The 18,369-nt window shown below is 44.1% G+C and overlaps 1 long non-coding RNA gene across 1 annotated transcript; it reads right to left on the bottom strand.

The window, feature by feature from the left end:
• Positions 1 to 1,731: 1,731 nt before the first annotated feature.
• Positions 1,732 to 18,095, bottom strand: LOC138690710 (uncharacterized). Its single transcript, XR_011329486.1, has 6 exons — positions 17,089 to 18,095; positions 16,860 to 16,999; positions 16,099 to 16,247; positions 10,382 to 15,454; positions 6,414 to 6,643; positions 1,732 to 2,335 (listed from the first exon to the last, which is right to left on the bottom strand). It is a non-coding gene; the product is annotated as an uncharacterized lncRNA (long non-coding RNA).
• Positions 18,096 to 18,369: the final 274 nt, after the last annotated feature.

The raw sequence follows: 18,369 nt of genomic DNA, 5'->3' as shown, positions 1-18,369 counted from the left end.
GGATTTTTGAAAATGGATTTGATACACATGCAAAGCCTCTTGTGCAGATGTTTCTGGGATTCAGAAGTTATTTCCTACCCTTTGTGTCTGTTTGGTGGATGCCCAATGGGTTCACTCTCAGTGTAAGTTGTCACCCCTATAAGAGCTATTCACATGGTCCTGTTAAATTTTGTGTAAGATTCACACCTGGATCCTACTAGACCAGTTATTTTTGCCTTTTTCCTCCTTGGACTTTCTGTAGAAACCAGGTAAAACAGACTGAATAACAAGGTGTTTAGATAGGGAAGGAAACAGAAATTCCCTTCCTGTCCTCTGGGCATTTACTCCTGTTTTTTTCTTAGCTACGACGGATATGTGATGTCTGAAACAAACTAATTTCAGCTGCTTTCCTGGAATGCTGCAGAAAACAGTAACAGAGTTTCCAGAGACGACTAAAGCTCCCGCAATCACAAAAAAAGCAGGTGGGCAGTAGCACCGATGACGATTTTTTTTTTTTTTTTTTTTTAACGCAGCCGAAATACAAACCTACCCGCGGAGCACCAAAAGCTCTGCAGCCGGGCGGGCTCCACAATTAAGAGGAGGTGGGCACACGGGGGTCTCTCCCTCCTCCCTGTGGCCCCGAGCGGCGGCGGGCGGGCGACACCCCGCGGCCAGGGCAGGGAGACGGCGGCCCGCCGGGACGGGAGAGCCGAGCCGAGCCGAGCCGGGAGAGCCGAGCCGAGCCGAGCCGGGAGAGCCGAAGGCTGCGCTTCCCGCAGCTGGCAACCTGCCTCCTCAACAGCGACGGTGGGGAGCTTGGGCTTTCTGAGGTCTCCGTCGCCTGCCTGCTGTCACCGGTTAATTCACGGGGAAATCCACAGTGAGCTTTCGTTATCCGTCGAAGCCCTGGTACTAAGTGAAGATCTCGCAGGTCTCCAGTGCTGGCATGGTGTTAGTGAGCTACAGAAAGCAATCGCCTGTGAGCACAGAGAATCCCACTCCAGCTCCCACCCTCCAGCCAGTATGACTCTGACCCTCTCACTCCACAGCGCCTCCTTAAAGTTGCCCAGCCTGGAAGTTAAAACAATTAAGAACTCCAGTTGCCCCATGGTATTAAAAAAGTAGGCGCTGATTTATTGCAACCCATTCTCTGCCAGGCCAACAAATGACCCGACTCATCAAGCACCTATTCAGGCCAACAATATTCAACAATATTTCTTCCTTTCCTTCCCCTTCTCCCATTACAGGAGAATTGGAGAGGGCTCTGCACTTTTATGGCTGTTTGACAAGTAGAAGTAGCTGATCTGTGGCCATTGCCTTGGAAGTAAGAGTTTCCAAGCCAGTCCTTGACTTTGTGTACCTTGAGGTTTACCCTGCACCTGGTTTGTTGTATTCAGGCTGTTAAATTCAGTCAGCTGAATTCAGCTGATCTCTGCCTTTACTGATGAACAAAAGCATCCTCGTATTCAACATTTTCATTAAATGCAATGGAATTCTCCAAGTTCAACTCCCCTTTCTATGCACTTTCACCATGTCAGAAACAGTGTTGGTCTCAAAGACCTGCAGGTAGTGTCACTAACATATCAGAGAGCTGTTGTGTCTCTAGTAAACTTCTTGGGGCTTCCCTGAAACAGGAATCCTACCCCAGACAAACCTGATCCAGTTCTCCAGACCAGGACAACTACTAGCAAGCCCAGGAGAATCACAGTGTAACAAGACTGGGCAGAGCAGGACAAGGGCCTAGAGGAATGAAGGGCTTCGGGCGATTGTGGACAGCTGCCCAAGCAAGAGGGAGAGAGGCTGTGGAGCCTGGGGAAGGGAGAAACCCTGCTTAAGTCCACACGGAGCTCTCATCTGAAGGCAAAGGCTGTCCCGTTCACCCCATGGAACAGTGCTAATGCATTGTCAGACCCAGGGGACAAAGGATCTTTACAACAGTGTGGTTGTGCTTGTTCAGCTGAAGATAGAGAGGTGCTGGCACTACCCACAACATACCTGCCTAATCATGACAAGGAGGTGGGAGGGAAGGCAAAGGAAGCTGGAACACAGGCTGCGTTTGAATTGGGTTAGCTCAAAGCCTGTAACTATGTTAAAGAAAAGTCAGACTGAAAATTCAACTGCATCCCTAAAATAAAAGATAAGAACTGCTACAGTCTAACTCCAATTGCTGAACTTAAAACAAAATGGAAATCCCCTTCCTTTGAAGTTAAAAGTTCAATAGGCTCAATCCAACCATTTCCATAAACCAAGCCGTGGCTTAACCCATCTCACAGTGATGGTTAAAGCTGGCTTCTAATGGATTGTTGTCCGGAGATCAACTGTCTCCAATCCTTGAACCCACAGTAAATGCCAAATGCTGCGTTGGAGCCCACAACCACGGAAGTTCAGACAGTAAATCAAAAGGAGAAAGTTTAAACACATCTTCTATTTTTATGAGCCAGAGGTTCAGCAAAATTTCTTCAGTGACATTTAAAAATGAGATCTTTGTCACCCCATCAGGGACTGCAGAAAAGTGCAAAAGCAGGTAATTCCCTGGGCACAGAGGCACATGCCACCAACTGAGCAGGAAACGCCTGGCTCCCCTTAGGGTCCGTTCACTACATCTGCAAGGCAAGGACCAGCCCTACCCTTGGCCTGGCTGGTGCCCTGGGTACAGCTCCCAGGTAGGCATCAGGGAACTAACCCACCAGTGACACACACCCCATTTTCAGGGATTTCTTACTGGAGGAAAGAGCTTTCCTTCTCCTGTATTACCTACCTTGGGCAGGGGTGGCCTTTCAGGAAGTATTTTGACTTTGGGGTGGTTAGGTTTATGCCACGTATATCTCAGTGGTCACTCAGCTGGCAAAGGATGGCAGACCCCTGGCTACAAATCTCTGTAACGCATCTGGAGTCAAGCCACAATACTCGATAGAGGCAGGCTGGCTAGCGGATTGACTCCACTCACCTGGGGTGCAAGATGGGCACATGCAGGGTGGGTTTCAGCCAGAAGCAAGTCACCTCTCTGAAGACACTCACTGTAACATTTATGTGTGCAAAGATTGTTCCAGCTCTCTGCCACTCCATCCCTCCACCTCCTGGACCTCCCCTGCACCCAAGCCCAACTAAGCCGCTCAGGGTCACCGTGAGTCGATAGGACTGGGCAGCTGAGCACATGTTGCTGCTACCACCTCACAGCCCTTTGCGGGAATCTCTCAGCATCAGTACAATCAGGTTTGGGGAATCACTATTTGTGTGCTGGCTTGCTTCCCTCCCAAACATTGTTCCATTTCAGAGGAGTGGGTATGTTTTTGATGGAGGGGTGTAGTTGGATTCTCTCTTAAAATGCCCTTCTGTGCAGGAATTTATTCACCTTACTAATCTTGTAGAATAAAGTAGCCTCTACAACTCTTGCACCCATCTTATCAGTTGGCTCAAATAAAGAAAGTAAGCTTTGAGAACTTAAGCCTTTAATCATAGGGAACCCAAAAAGCTTTTCAGGAAAATTCATTTTCTTGTCTATTGCGACAGAAAGTCTTCACATAACTGAAGTGACACATCTGTTTGATGGATGCTGCCACAACACTCAGCCCTTTCACACTGAAGATTGATTGCTCCTAGAAATAGGTAAATATCATTCACCTAAGAACTGGGACCCCAGCTTCAATGGATAAACAGACCTTTCCTGCATCTACTAACTGCTGAAGCATTTCCTGGGCACAACAGACTCCATCAGTGCCAAAGAGAGAAGGTCACTGCACAAAGAGAATCTCAGAGCAGCAGTGGGTACTAGCAGTAGTCAGCTTTACTCACAGAGGTAAAATGACACCTCCTAGAGAGAATCCCTTTAATTCCCTCAGGTCTGGGATGAGTTTTAATTCAGAAGAATGGAGCAGTCTTTATAAAACAATCACAGCATTGAAATTAACAGGGTTGCTCCTACACACAGCAGATTTGCAGAATCAGAACCATAACCAGTGTCTTACTTGGAGAGAGTTCTGAAAGGGGCATGTTATTTTTCTTAGTGCCTGTCTCTCTGTTGTTATCTGCCCCTCATGTCTCAGCACTACTTCTGCATTCATCAGCAAGGCCAGTTAAAAATCGCCTGAACTGCCATTTGGCCAAGTGCTTATCTGCACAACTGCACAACCCATACCATCAGTTAGGGAAAAACAATTTCCCCTGGCTACTAGAGACAGCCTAATTACCTAATCTGACAGGTTATTAATGGTTCAAGTCAACAAAAAGTATAATGGATGCTGATAAGCACAAGCTGCCTGGACATTTGGCACGTACAACCCAGCTAGAAATCACTGCTGTGAAAAGCTGCCACTGGCCACAGAACTAAATTGTCTGATCTCTCAGGGTTTCATTTAACAGGTCTATCAACATGATAAAGAGACAAACTAGCAAGTTTAGTCCATTAATGAGGACTGTGAAACAGCCTAACAGGATAAAAGATATTTATGCTGCTGGTTAATATAAAAATAAATCTCTGCTTCATTTCTCTAATTACAGTACCCTCCCCTTTTACAATGCTACTTTGGGGACAAAAATCATGCTATTGTCCGTACTAGGAAGGAGAGCAGTACATCTAAGGGTTCACAAGGAAATGGGCAGCAAGAGTCAAGACAGAGCCATTTTTTAAAGCATTGTCAACTCTCCCATAACTCACCAGAAGTGCTGCACTATTTCATGGGTCTGTTTTAAAGACCCAATTACTAGACTCACATGATCCCTTCAGAATCTCAGGTTTTCATTTTAAAGAGGAAAAAGAGACATATCCTTTGCAGTTACTGAGAGCAGTGCACATATGTGTATCCAGAACAGCTCCAAGCCAGAAAGCATACAAACTCATGCTATCAGTTATTTATTGTAATCTCAGGTTTTTCCCAGACACTCTTGTAACCATTTGGCACTTTTCTCCTGAGGTATAAATGCCTGGAGCTAGTAGGATTGAGTCCATTTAAGGATGAAGAGAAATAAACAGATATGTCCCATAGGCTTCAACTTCCAGTTAGCACATTCCAACACTGACCGTCACTGGAAGAACTGCACCACAACGTCAAACTGCAGCTCATACCTCCAACATCCATGAGATAGGTTTTTCACAGAAAACTATTTAACTTTAATCTGGTTCATTAGTTTGTTTTTGTTTTTTTTAATTAAGTAGAACATTTTTCATTGTGTTCTGTTGTTCCAATCCCCTGTGAGGTCTTTCATCCACCACTTCTGCATGTAGTTCACTTCTCAGTGTAAGCATCCATCTTCTATTGCTCAAGCAATGAAAGGGCTTAAGGGGACTACTTGAGCAATCAATACTCCAGTAGATCTTATGTATGTTTTGAGACCTGTCCCATCATTAAGCAAAACTTTACATCACTGAAATATTTATCTCTGTTTCTCTGCAGATCCCCAGCAACATGAAAGCAACACCTTGGAAAAATGAGAGGAGACACCTACCAGCTTAAGTGCACCCTGGATAACATGTTTGACTGACACATAACATGAAGATATTTCAGTTCAGGATGTTCTACATTTACAACAGCTTGTACTCCCTGAAAATAAAAGTCCTGGTGGCTCATTTAGTGCTTGCATTGCTTACAGCATGTTAGGCCTAAAGCCCAGCTTCTAATCCAGATAAAGCAACTATTGATTTCCTTGGATTTTTTGTTTCTATGCCAGCAGTAAAACTACAGATATCTACATGCTCATTCTGCAGCAAACTCAAATTATTTAAACCACAGCAAAGGGAAATGTAAAGCAATTTTGATTGGAACTGCCAAGAGAACCACATCAAAATCAGAGCATTTCATTAATGTTAAAATCTTTCACCACCTTCTCAAAATCGCAATACATCTAACCAACACCAATGGTTCATATTGTCCACAAGACTATTGGTGATAGTGGAGGTTGCAGACATTGAATGGATATAATTACAGCCAACAGAGAGGCCAAGTCATGATATAACTTGCAGGATGTTATACTGTTTAGGCAGTGGCAAAGGTGGCTTCCCTGTTCTAACATCAGGCAAAACAAGATGCCTCCCTCCAGACACTCCATAGGAAGTTTGGAACTCAGAAGGCTCAAGGAAAATAGTCCACTGCTGCCAAGCAGGTCCATCTGGCCAAAACACTTCAAGCAGAACAGCCGCCTGTTGGGGAAACGTGTTTTCACACCCTGGACCATACATTTGACCAGTGCAAAGGAGGCAGCTGACATTAAGGCAGTTCAAAGAGGGTCTTCCCCTACTAAACAAGGCTGCAAGGTTTTTTTTAATTACATGAAAAAATTAGGCAGGGATACTATCATTGCTTAACACTTAAACTATTATTGGGCCAAAAAGGCAGTAATTCTGTTGTGTTAGGTTCTGTATAAATGAGCTAGACCTGTCTCTCCTTTGTTATAACTGCATAACACAAGTCATCAGCTGTAACCGCTACGTAACTGCTCACCTGTCTGACATTCCTCACTTGCCTCTCAGTATCTTCAAGATTAGGCTTTGTATCAGTTCATTACTGCAGAGTATCTGGGGGTCTTGGAGGCTCTGGACACTCCCACATGTATGCATGCATACAATAAGGCTGCAGCCCATGACAAAGACATGAAGCTTACTATGCACTGCCAGTGAAGTCCCCTTCAAACCAGGCTCCTGGCTCCACCAATGACACTGCATATTACTTCACTATAAAGATTTAAAAAAAAAAAAAAAAAGTTCTATAAGTGCATAAACGTTTCCAGAAAAAAAAAAACACCATCAAAAAAATGGTATCACAAAGCCCAAGAAAACATAGCAACTTTACACAGCATACAGTAACCTGCAGTAATCTGGGGTCTTGTTCTCTATTGCTATTCCTTTTCTCATTTCTAGAGTAATAATGCACATAATTTCCAGCTATGGGATAAGGATCTTTGAACTTCTATCCAAATGTTTTGTACACTCTAAGGTCAAGAAAGCTAACAGGGCACAAAATGAGTGCATTTTCTACTATTGGATTACAAACCTACAGAAGACTCAAGACCATATAAAGGAAAAAATACACCAAGTGGCATGAAGATCTGCAGGAGGTGGCATAAAAACTTTAACCAGTATTAGGCAAATAGCCCTAAGCTGTTCGTTGATGTGCATATGTAAAAATCGATCAACAGAGTACATACGTAACTGTATTTCACCATTCTGCATTCCCTGGCTGTTTGAAAGCTACAATACAGTATAGCATTCAGCCTTGCTTTAAAAAGCTGTTTGCTTCAGGGCTGTGTTCTGATCTCAGAAAACCTTTTACTTTCATGCCATTTGAGGTAATGTCAAAACTCTCATTTAATTCTGTCATAGGATGCTAAGGAAAACGTTGACGCTCAGCTTCTCTCAGTGTTACAGGCAGTTTTTCCCCAAACTTTTTCACAGTTCTACATGTACCACAAGAGGGAGCAAAGAGTTCACCTTCCTTAAATTCTCCGTTCCAGAGAGAGGTAGAGATAAGCAGCTCGATGTTGTCATTACCTGTGACCGAGTTCAGGCTAGGAATTCACAATGCTTTTGTAGAGCACGCAGGTCCTCAGACAATTAAAAGGGCCAGGTTTTTTGCTTTGAGAAAGGTGTTGCTTCACATTCACACTGTGCAGAGCTCTCTCCAAAGCCAGCAGATGCTGCAGAGCTCACCTAAGGAACAGAGACACACAGAGTGATGCTACAGGCTGATAAAATCAAGACAATTCTGATGGAAAGAAACCTGCAGCTTCTTCACAGCAGTGTGAATAGGTTGTTTGCAAGAAATTGATAAGCATTTCCAACCATATGAGATGGGGGGGAGGGGGCAGATGAGGAAAACTACACCCTTCTAACTGCATGTACTGCTTTTAACAGCAGTGTACTGTGATTTCTCATTAAAACACTACCAGAAAGTAGCTCCCTAAAAAAAAAATCCCCCTAAACCTCTTCTTCTGCAGCATACATGACCACAGAGAGGAAACAAACTCTTTGTATAAGAGGATATCCCTGGTCATTCCTTCCTTCTCTCTCTCTCCCCCTACCCTTACCAACCTCCCCCCAACCATCAAACTCTTTTTAGATTCTACTGTTATGAAACTGAATAGTTATAATGATTAGAAATTAATCTTAAATCCAGGCAGTTACAGGTTGCTGCTGAAATATTGTGACACCACTGTTAAAAGCAACAGCTGATATCCCATTCCAGCACAGCAATCAAGCAGGTGCTTAAGGCCATTGACTTCCAGCCTATAGCAGTTCTAACTATGCCATTGTTACCACTGGTTTCAAACATAGCAAGTAAAATATCCTTACACATTGCTGGATAAAGATGGACTAAATTCAGATGCAGATTTTCTAGGAGGAGGAGAAGAGAAGAAAACAGAGTCCTCTGCCTCACACTTACCTTCATCTCGGATAAGGTTACTTGGCTGTAACTATCCAACTCTCTGCTCGGATCGAGGCTGCATTTGTGCCATCATCCACAACTAGTTTCCAACATGCAGATGAGGAGTTTGCTCAGTTCAGGTCTTAGCCACTTAGTTGTTTCCTTTTGATAATTCAACTCCATTCCAATTCCACAAAGCTAATTACAGATTAATTTTATACAGCCTTTGCTGTTCAGAACTGGTTCATAAAATAAAGAAGCCAAGTGACTAATAAATGCCAATATCTCTTCCATGCTTTTAATCTGTGGAACCAAGTCAGACTCTTCACAATTTAAAACAACAAACAGGTGCCTTTTTGTTTCTAATATCCCTGTGGATTCCCGAAAGGTCAGCTTGGCTGTAGACCACAGTTACTTCCCTTGATATTGACAGCAGCTGTGACAAACACCATCAGTAGCAGACTCCAGGTTCTTGCTATTACCAAGTGTGCTACAGTTCAAAATGGCGCATTTTCAGCTGAACACAGACCAAGCCTGATTCCCCTTGCACTTGCACTGTTAGAAGCAGAACTGCTGCAGTCAGAAAGGTGTGCAATAACCCCCCATGCCCACTCAGACTCCTTAATCCAGCAGAAAGAGTTCCCAAGTCACCCTGTTATCAAATGCGGGGCTCTCCAATCCTTAAAAAGACAAGAATGAGTTAGAGAAGCAATCCACAAAACAGTGCAGGAATGTCACTACAGCTACATCTGTTTTGTACTAAACTTCTCACCTGTTAAGGAATAGCCATGAGCACACAAGCACACTAAAAGAAATGTACTACTACAGACTTACACCTATTGATAGGCTGCTTCACTTACAATTTTGTCAGGAGAACAGATGCAGATGCTATGGATTCCTACAGTTATGCCTACTATTAAATTTTTAGTTTATTAAAGTGGGTGCATTAAAGGGACAGTCTGATATTTCAGTCAATAAGGATGAACATGGGCAATCACTTTATATACACAGACCAGCCCACCACCTTTCCTACATCATTCCATCTCTCCATGCCTCAGCTCCCCATGTAAAATGATGGCAGTAGCAAAAAGTGTTACAAAGAAATAGGATGAAGCAGCAGTCACTTACTCCAGCTGTGGAACAGTGAGACAGAGATAACACAGAGATTGTAGCAGAGCCTCCCTTGCACATTACTAGACAGTTCACACTCTTCAAAGTTTAGTGACTTCGGTCCCTGTCTGTAAACACTGAAATGAGTTGCAACTAGTCATAGTACCTGCAGTGTTTGGGAAGAACTGGATATCTCCATGTCTGCATAAAGGTACCCTGGAGGACCTCAGACAATACTGAAGAACATATCTGGTAAAGACTCATTTCTAAAGTTGTCATGATAATTAACTCACATAGAGGGAAAAAAAAAAAATCAGATAGATTTTTCTGTGCTCATTTTGAAGCAAACCCAAGTTTATGTTTAGGGGTTAAAAAGGTAAAACGTTAAGTGGTTATTTCGTGGGTACAACCCATTTTACAATCATAAATGGGTAAACATCAACTATGAAGTATTTTAACCACACGCAGCTTTCCCAGAGATAATTTATTAGCAAAGTCCAATACTTAGCAGAGACAGTAAGACTATTCCAATTTTACACATGAATAAATGAGGCAGAGATATAATGATTTGTCCTGGTGGGCCAGCCGAGGAATCAGGAACGTGGTCTTCCAAGTCCAATATTCTGTCCAGTTAGCCCCTGTACAAAGTAATTTGGAAAAAAGAGAATAATTTTCACTCTAGGAATGTGCAACCATGACAGAGGACTGACACCCCTCAGAAAGAGTCAAAAAGGAACCCTTAAACAGAGATACGAACTAGCTTGTTAATCTATTATCTGGGACTTTATCTTAAGAATGGTAAGAAAAAAAAAATTAATACTGAGTTGTTTTTATTTATCCTTGGACTTGCGGGCCCCTAGGCTCTACCAGGTTTTTAAGTTTTTCTCCATAAATGCAAAGTCTAGAAAATTTTAGAAGTTAAAACATACATTCTTTACCTTCTAGAAGAGATGAGAGCCTCATGTAATTGTGAGCCCAAAAGGGGTGGCTTTAGCAGACCCAGTAAATATTAGAATATCATAACAGCACTGCCAGAGGTACCCATGCAGCAAAGAGCTCTTCACTTTTCACCTAGAGGGTTTGAGAAATAGTGCATTACAGCAGCTGCTGAAAGAACACTTAGTGCAGTATGTTTAGGTTGTTCAAGGTCTCTCTCACAATACTTTATCATATAATTTTCACAGGAACCTCTTACAACCTCTTACATGCCTGCCCTTCATGAACAATATCCTTCAAGAACCAAATGCACGAAGGGAAGACTGAGGCTCTCACTTTATTTGCCTGCATAAAATAAAAGGCCTACAAAGGGAGAAAAGAACAGATCTGAAATTAAGACTGCAAACAGATTTGGATGGGGACACAACAGAAGGGCATCTGCTCCAGGCTGGTTGGTCAGAATGAGCACAATGACAGCAGAGTCACACGATGGCTTCTCCAGTTAATCAGCAACACCCCAATTCTTATCTCATTTGTTTTCCAACTAATATTTTATTGTGCTTTTGAATAATGCAGCACAGAAAGGGAAGCTGACTTGCCATGTATTGTACACACATTTTTTTCCAACCAGTCAGGTATGCCTAATCAGCAAAAAGCACTTACATTATTTTCAGAAGTTATTAACTGAAATGGGAAACCAGCATACTGTGATTCCATTACAAAAGAGTTACTGCACTCAAGTGCAGCTGGTATAATAAGTATCAATTGGCTTGAGAGAACCTAGCTATGCCAACTAAGGCTCTGTCCCACAACATTCAGTCTTGCAGTTCCCCAGTATTTACAGGATTGCCACACATAACCTAGATCTAAACCCATAAAAAGAAAGAGAAGTGCTGATCTTCAAGTTCACCTAGATCTTCAGGCAACTGCATAAAACAAATAAAATGAGATACCAATTGTATTAATAAGAATATGAAACAATCTGGACAGCTACATGGGCATTAAAGATGTTCAGCACCTTTCCAGGATCTGGTTCCTAGAATATCAACCAAAGTTGACTCAGAGCTTTTATCAGAATCACTTCTGCTTTATCTAAGTTCTGCACTTAAATCTCTAGTAAGCAGTCATCTTCTTTCTTCAAGCCAATAAAGATCCATGCTGAGCTGTCAAACTAACTCCTTGGACTCTCTTCAAGAAATTTTTCCTGTTAACCTCATCACGTATTTTATCTCAGAACTTTGTTTCAATATAAATATAGACAGGCTTTGTTTTCTAAGCCTAAATATTAAACTTCATTAAAATAGAGGTATGTATTTTAAGCACTATAAAGAATGCTGATGCACATAATCAATGTGCCCTTAAAACAAACCAAGAAACATATCAAGCACAGCGAACAGCAGTCCCCCTCATGCAGTTGCAACTCTGCTGTCATCCACAAGCATATACATATGCTTCCTTTCATCTTTCAAACACTTTGTGAACAAGGTGAGCTTTATGATTCATCTGTCACATTTTACTTTGTATGGGAGCCAAAGAAAACCAAGAAAGCAGTAGCAACAAGGTTGGTTAAACATGATATGATGAAAATGTCATTTAGATCACACTCTTTTAGGGCATTTTTTCAATGGCATTAGGCAGCAACTACAACACAGGTTGTTCAGCTCATGACAAGGCACAATACAACTCCAAAATACAAAGTCAAAAGTCAGTCAGCAGTGTAAGTGTGACTTGCCTGAGAACATCCAAAAAACACACATGTGTGGTGGGCTGACCTTGGATGGACACCAGGTGCCCACCGAGCCGCTCTACCACTCTCCTCAGCAGGACAGGGAGGGGAAAAAGTAAGATGGAAAAAACTTGTGGGTCAAGATAAAGGCAGTTTAACAGAGCAAAAGCAAAAGCCATGCTTGGAAGCAAAGGAAAACAAAAGATTTATTCTCTACTTCCCATCAGCAGGCGATGTCCGGCCACTTCCCGGGAAGCAGGGCTTCACTGCGCATAGCGGTTGCTCTGGAAGACAAATGTCATAATAACAAATGCCCTCCCCTCCTCCTCCTCCTTTCTCTTAGCTTTCATTGCTGAGCAGACATCATACTGTGTGGAATATCCCTTTGGTAAGTTTGGGTCAGCTGTCCTGGCCATGTCCCCTCCCAAGACCTTGCCCACTTCCAGCCTACTGGTGAGGGGGGAATGTTGGAGAGACAGCTTTGATGCTGTGGAGCACTGCTCAGCAGTAGCCAAAACACTGGTGTGTTATCAACACCTTTCTAGCTATCAATACAAAGCACAGCACTATGACAGCTGCTATGGGGAAAATAACTCCATTTCAGCCAGACCCAATACAGTCTTCACCCCTTATTCCACACCTTTTGCATCATGCTCACATTCCACATAATTTAATACATACCTATATATCTTCTAACCATCTCATTGTATTTAATTCTCACTACTGAAATCTCATCTTAGCAACACTTACTTACCTTACAACTTATACTACATACTTAAAGCATCTTTATACCCAACATACAGATTTATACATTCTCATTAACTACTATCCCCTGTCCTTTAACAAATACATATTATTCTCCCATTCCACAGGCTTCCTCCACTCCTCCAAGAACAGGCTACGACTTGAGCCCCATCTGTCAAGGTGGGTGCTCAGGACAAGAGAAGCAGCATATTCAACTGTTGGGCAACAACACCAGCTTGGTTTGGGTCATCGTTGCACTCATCCAGTTCCTTGAGAAACTCACTCTTCATCAGTTCAGGTCATTCCTGCTACATCATTTCCTACAACATAGAATTCACATCACATTATTTTTCTCCCCAAGGTTAAAACTCCTTGAGGCACACACCAGGTCTCCCCATCCTTCCACATTACCCACCAAGTACACCCAGGTCTTTGAGCGAAGACAATCCCACAAATGGGTTTGCCTTTTCCCAAGGGAGCAGCAATCCACACCACCTTCCCCAGCCACTTCCCTATGTGCACTATGGGGACCTTATCTCCTCCCACAGTATGTAGGGGTTTTGTCTGGGCAGCACCAGGATAGTTAGCAGATCCTCTGGTGTTAACCAGCCAAGTGGCTTCTGCTAAATGTATATCCCAATGCTTCCATGCCCCATTGCCCAATGCTCTCAACATAGTCTTTAAAAATCCATTATATCTCTCAATCTTTCCAGAGGCTTCTGGGTGGTAGGGGATGGGATACACCCACTCAATGCCATGTTTCTTTGCCCAGGAGTTTATGAGGTTATTTTGGAAAGAAGTCCCATTGCCTGGGTGACACTCTGGGTGCTAAAAAAGGACTGTGGTGGGTTGACCCTGGCTAGACACCAGGTGCCCACCAAAGCCGCTCTATCACTCCCCTCCTCAGCTGGACAGGGGAGAGAAAACATAACAAAAGGTTTGTGGGTCGAGATAAGGACAGGGAGAGATCACTCGCCAATTACTATCACAGGCAAAATTGACTCTACTTGGGGAAGCTAATTCAATTTATTACCAATCAAATCACAGTAGGATAATGAGAAAATAAAACCGAATCTTAAAGCACCTTCCCCCCACATCTCCCTTCTTCCCGGGCTCAACTCCACTCCTGATTTCTCTACCTCCTCCCCTCTCACTGGTGCAGGGAAACGGGGAATGGGTGTTGGGGTCAGTTCATCACACGTTGTCTCTGCCGCTCCTTCCTCCTCAGGGGCAGGACTCCTCACTCTTCCCCTGCTCCAGCATGGGGTCCCTCCCACAGGAAACAGTCCTCCATTAACTTCTCCAACGTGGGTCCTTCCCACGGGCTGCAGTTCTTCATGAACTGCTCCAGCGTGGGTCCCTTCCACGGGCTGCAGTCCTTCAGGAGCACACTGCTCCAGCGTAGGTCCCCCACAGGGTCACGAGTCCTGCCAGAAAACCTGCTCCAGCATGAGCTCCTTTCTCCACAGGTCCACAGGTCCTGCCAGGAGCCTGCTCCAGCGCAAAGTCTCCACAGGGTCACAGCCCCCTTCGGGCATCCACCTGCTCTGGCGTGGGGTCCTCGCCTGGCTGCAGGCGGATATGTGCTCCACCGTGGACCTCCCTGGGCTGCAGGGGGACAGCCTGCCTCACCATGGTCTTCCCCACGGGCTGCAGGGGAACCTCTCTCTTCTGCACTGACCTGGGGGTCTGCAGGGTTGTTTCTCTCACATCTTCTCACTCCTCTCTCCACTGCTGTTCTGATGCTGGGGGGGGTGTTCCACCTTCTTAAATATGTTATCCCAGAGGTGCTACCACCGTCGCTGACGGGCTCGGCCGTGGCCAGCAGTGAGTTCGACTTAGAGCCGGCTGGCATCAGCTCTATCGGACATAGGGGAAGCTTCTGGCATTTCTCACAGAAGCCACCCCTGTAGCCCCCCGCTACCAAAACCTTGCCATGCAAACCCAATACAAGATGAAAGGAAGACTACACTGTATCCTAGAAATAATGGTTATAACATATTAATCCTTGAGAATTTCCAGGTGTAATATTATTCACTTAATCATAAAACAGGAAGAGTGCTAGAAAACTGCCAACTAATAGAATGAAGCATCTTGGCGTGATGTGCAAAAACACAAAATAGGACTGACCTTTTCATCCAGCCATTTTTTGATTAAAAAAATGTATTTTTATCTCAGTTTCAAAAGAGGAAACACCAGTAAAACACAACTGTAGAAAGAAAAACAGCTTCCTAATAGACAGCTCTGCTGAGGGTGATGCAGGAAAATACTTTTTGCAAAAATCAGCCTGTGTGAGACAGCTGTTGCTGAACAACTACCAAGGAGATAATGGTGCTTTATCTGCTGTTCGGGCTGTTCTTTGATTTGGTTTGTTTGGAACACAAAAGTAACAAAACTTAGTCACTTTTGGCTCTGGGAGATCTCATTGGAGTTCCTGGGCCTGCTCTCCAAGATTCAGAGGCTCCTCTTTGGGCAAAGACACGTGTGCAACTATAACCTGGGAAGGAAGCACATCACAGGGTATTCCACAACCAATAGATTCCTCGATAAGGTTCTGACAAGCTTCTTGTGGCCAGAGGAAATTAGATTGCTCAAATCCTGTTTCCTGGAATTGAAAGAAACTGTATTACAGACATTTGGTCGATAGTATGCATAGAACCACTGTTGTTTCCACCACAAATTAGTCCCTAAGCCTTTGAACACAGGTAAGGTCTTTGGTATGTGAAGTCAAAAGCTGCTAAAAATACAATGGCAAGCAGAGACAACAATGGCAGTGCCCTAAGATGTTGAACAATCAGGGAGCTTGTTAGAAAAAAAGTGTCTAGAGAATTCTTGGAGGCACATAAGGGAGACCAGGCAGGGGACCAAAGACTAAAGGCCCATTTTGGTCAAGGACCATAGCATAGACAACCACACACACACATACCCCATGTCATTCTTTAAAAGACAGCACTGAGCATAGCTAGTAAGTTTTAGTGACTTAACCTAGACTTGTGCAGGACTGGCCTATGACCTCTGTGCTGTACTACTCCCAGACTACACCCCAATGCTCCTGTGATACACTACGAAATTTTTTCCACTATCCACTATGGCTGAATTGCATCCCCCCACTATTGCAGGTGACTGTGCATACTCTGAAAAATATATCATTTAAAAATGCTAAGTTTATCTAATTTAATTTTTTATAATTCCCAAATGTTCATTTCTTACTGTAAAAGCTAACACTTTTGAAGCACAAAACGCACCTACCTTTACCAATGATTCAGAATTGTTTAGCAATAAACAGCTCAGAAGCAAACGCAGCAACTGAAGAAACGTCCTGGGATCCAAATTCAAAAACTTCTGCACCTAGCAAAAGCACTAGGGATACGATTCAGACAGAAGATTTTTCAGCCATTCTGTGGACAAGAAAGCCTTACAGTCACTTCCAAAAGGCAAAGGCAATACATGTACAATGCTTCCACTACTTATAGCACACACATCCTGGTTACCTGTTAGTAAAAGCAAATTTATGGTACAGTCACTTAAAACCATAGGAAACACACACCTGACTGTATGTGAACATGGAGAAATTAAGTATTTAATTTTGTTGGATTCGTATGGAAAAAACTCATGTATTTAACATGAGCTCTTCTGTGTGAAGCAGTGTTGGGTTCTCTCAGCCAAAGGCCCACACCACCCAGCGAATTTATGCAGCAGGAGGCCTTTGTCCGTAACACAGGGTATGCTGTTTTCCTTCAGTATGCCAGGTAAACTCATGGCAGATGGAGAAGACTAAAGATTTTCTCTCTCCAGTCTGAGTTTAAGGGGTGCACATGCCCAGCCCCCTGCTCCTCCAAAAGGCTACAGACGGACCTTGCATTTTCCACATACATCTTGAAAAGGGACAATGACTTCCAAACCCTATTCCTCTAAAATGGCCCCAGCTGAAAACTACTGTTATGTTTGGGGATGCAGGAGGTCAGTTACATGACCTCTCTCTGCCTTCCTGGTCTCCCCTCAGCACTTACCACTACTATATGGCTCTGCAACCCGAGTGCTCCTCTGGTGATGTGCGTCTACAAACATAAGTAGGACCTTACAAAGCCAAAGAGAGAAAGGGCAGTCTGAGGTTTGAAGCTGAGGGTCAGGATCTGAACAGGACAAGAATCTGGGAAAGGTCAAGAAAACTCTATGTAACAAAACACTTTCTGTAAATGTGACCCTTAAATATAGTCATCTCTCATAAAGGCAGCCTACTTTTTCAAGAGTTAGCATCGGTAAGTGCTTTCCCAAAGCTTCTCATGGAAGATGCCGCAGGAATGGGTTCACGAAGGTACTGCTTCAGGCCAAACGCAATTTTTGCATTGAAAGGAATAAAGTTGAGGGCTGGCTCAATGAAGAAAAAGCCTTGCGGCAGAGCAGGGAGACAGCAAGAAGGAGGTCTGTCAGTAACCAAAGATAGAAGCACTAAAGCTCTCAGCCCCAGTGAGGTAAGAGGAGAGGAGGACAAAAGAAAAAAATCATTTGTTTGTGGACTACAATGCCAAAAGGAACCAAAAGATCATTCAGCCAGACATCTGGTATAAGACAGGTCACAGATCCAGGAAGCAACTCCACACTGACAGCCTTTATGTCTTCAGTTAAAATGTAAACCATCCAGCCTTGATGCAAAGACAGACAGAGAACCCGGAACTTCACCAGCTATGTTGTTTCAAAGACTAGTCATACACACATAGATTTTTAAATCTATGCCTCATTTCTAATCCAAATTTGTCTGGCTTCAGCTTTCAGCCACTGGTTTTTGGACTTTATGTTTCTAAGCCCTTTGCTGCTGCACTCTCTGTAAGACTCTCTAGAAACTGGTATTTCATTCTCATGTCCCAAAATCTAGACCTCAGAATGAAGTCATTTTGTCGTCTAATTTATGTCAGTCTCTAGCAGTACACCATAGCAAGATCACAGAACTGCTGGAAGTCTCTCCGTGTGGGAAATAGTTTCCAGACCTCCCGTTGAGGAATCATTGCTGTAACAGCAGCGACAACAGAATTCTAGCAGGAGCGGAATTAAAGATCTCCAGAAAAAAAAGGCTCAATCTTGCACGGTTTTGTGCGTTTTCCCAGCACTTTTCGGCACAGAGCACTTTGCAAGGTCAGTCTTAAAGAGCTGAATTCAACAAGTTCAGCTAGAAGCAACAGAGAGCCAAACCCTAGCGACCCCTTCTCCTTCTGCGTAAGGCAGCGAGCTCCCCCTCGCATTCCTTGAGCTCAGGCCTTGCTCCCTTCTCCCCAGCAGCAGCGCGGGGGGGTAAACGCGAACCCCGACCCGACGGCGGCGGCAGCTCCCGACGAGCCGGGCGAGGCTCACCGGCATCCCGGCGGGCACCGGCCCAACTTCAGCGCAGCCGCTCCAAACCCGCGCCCTCCAAGCAGGCTTTAAAAAGTTCTCACCGGCCGGCCAGCCCGCCTACCGGGAGCGGACGGCTTCGGCCCAAGAGCAGCGCCCGGCCCTGGGGTCAACCCCGACCGGGGCGGGGGGGGG

This window comes from Haliaeetus albicilla, chromosome 23, assembly GCF_947461875.1.
Source record: "Haliaeetus albicilla chromosome 23, bHalAlb1.1, whole genome shotgun sequence".
Classification (NCBI taxonomy): domain Eukaryota; kingdom Metazoa; phylum Chordata; class Aves; order Accipitriformes; family Accipitridae; genus Haliaeetus; species Haliaeetus albicilla.
Note: the sequence above shows the minus strand (reverse complement) of the source record. Positions and strands in the feature narration are given on the sequence as shown.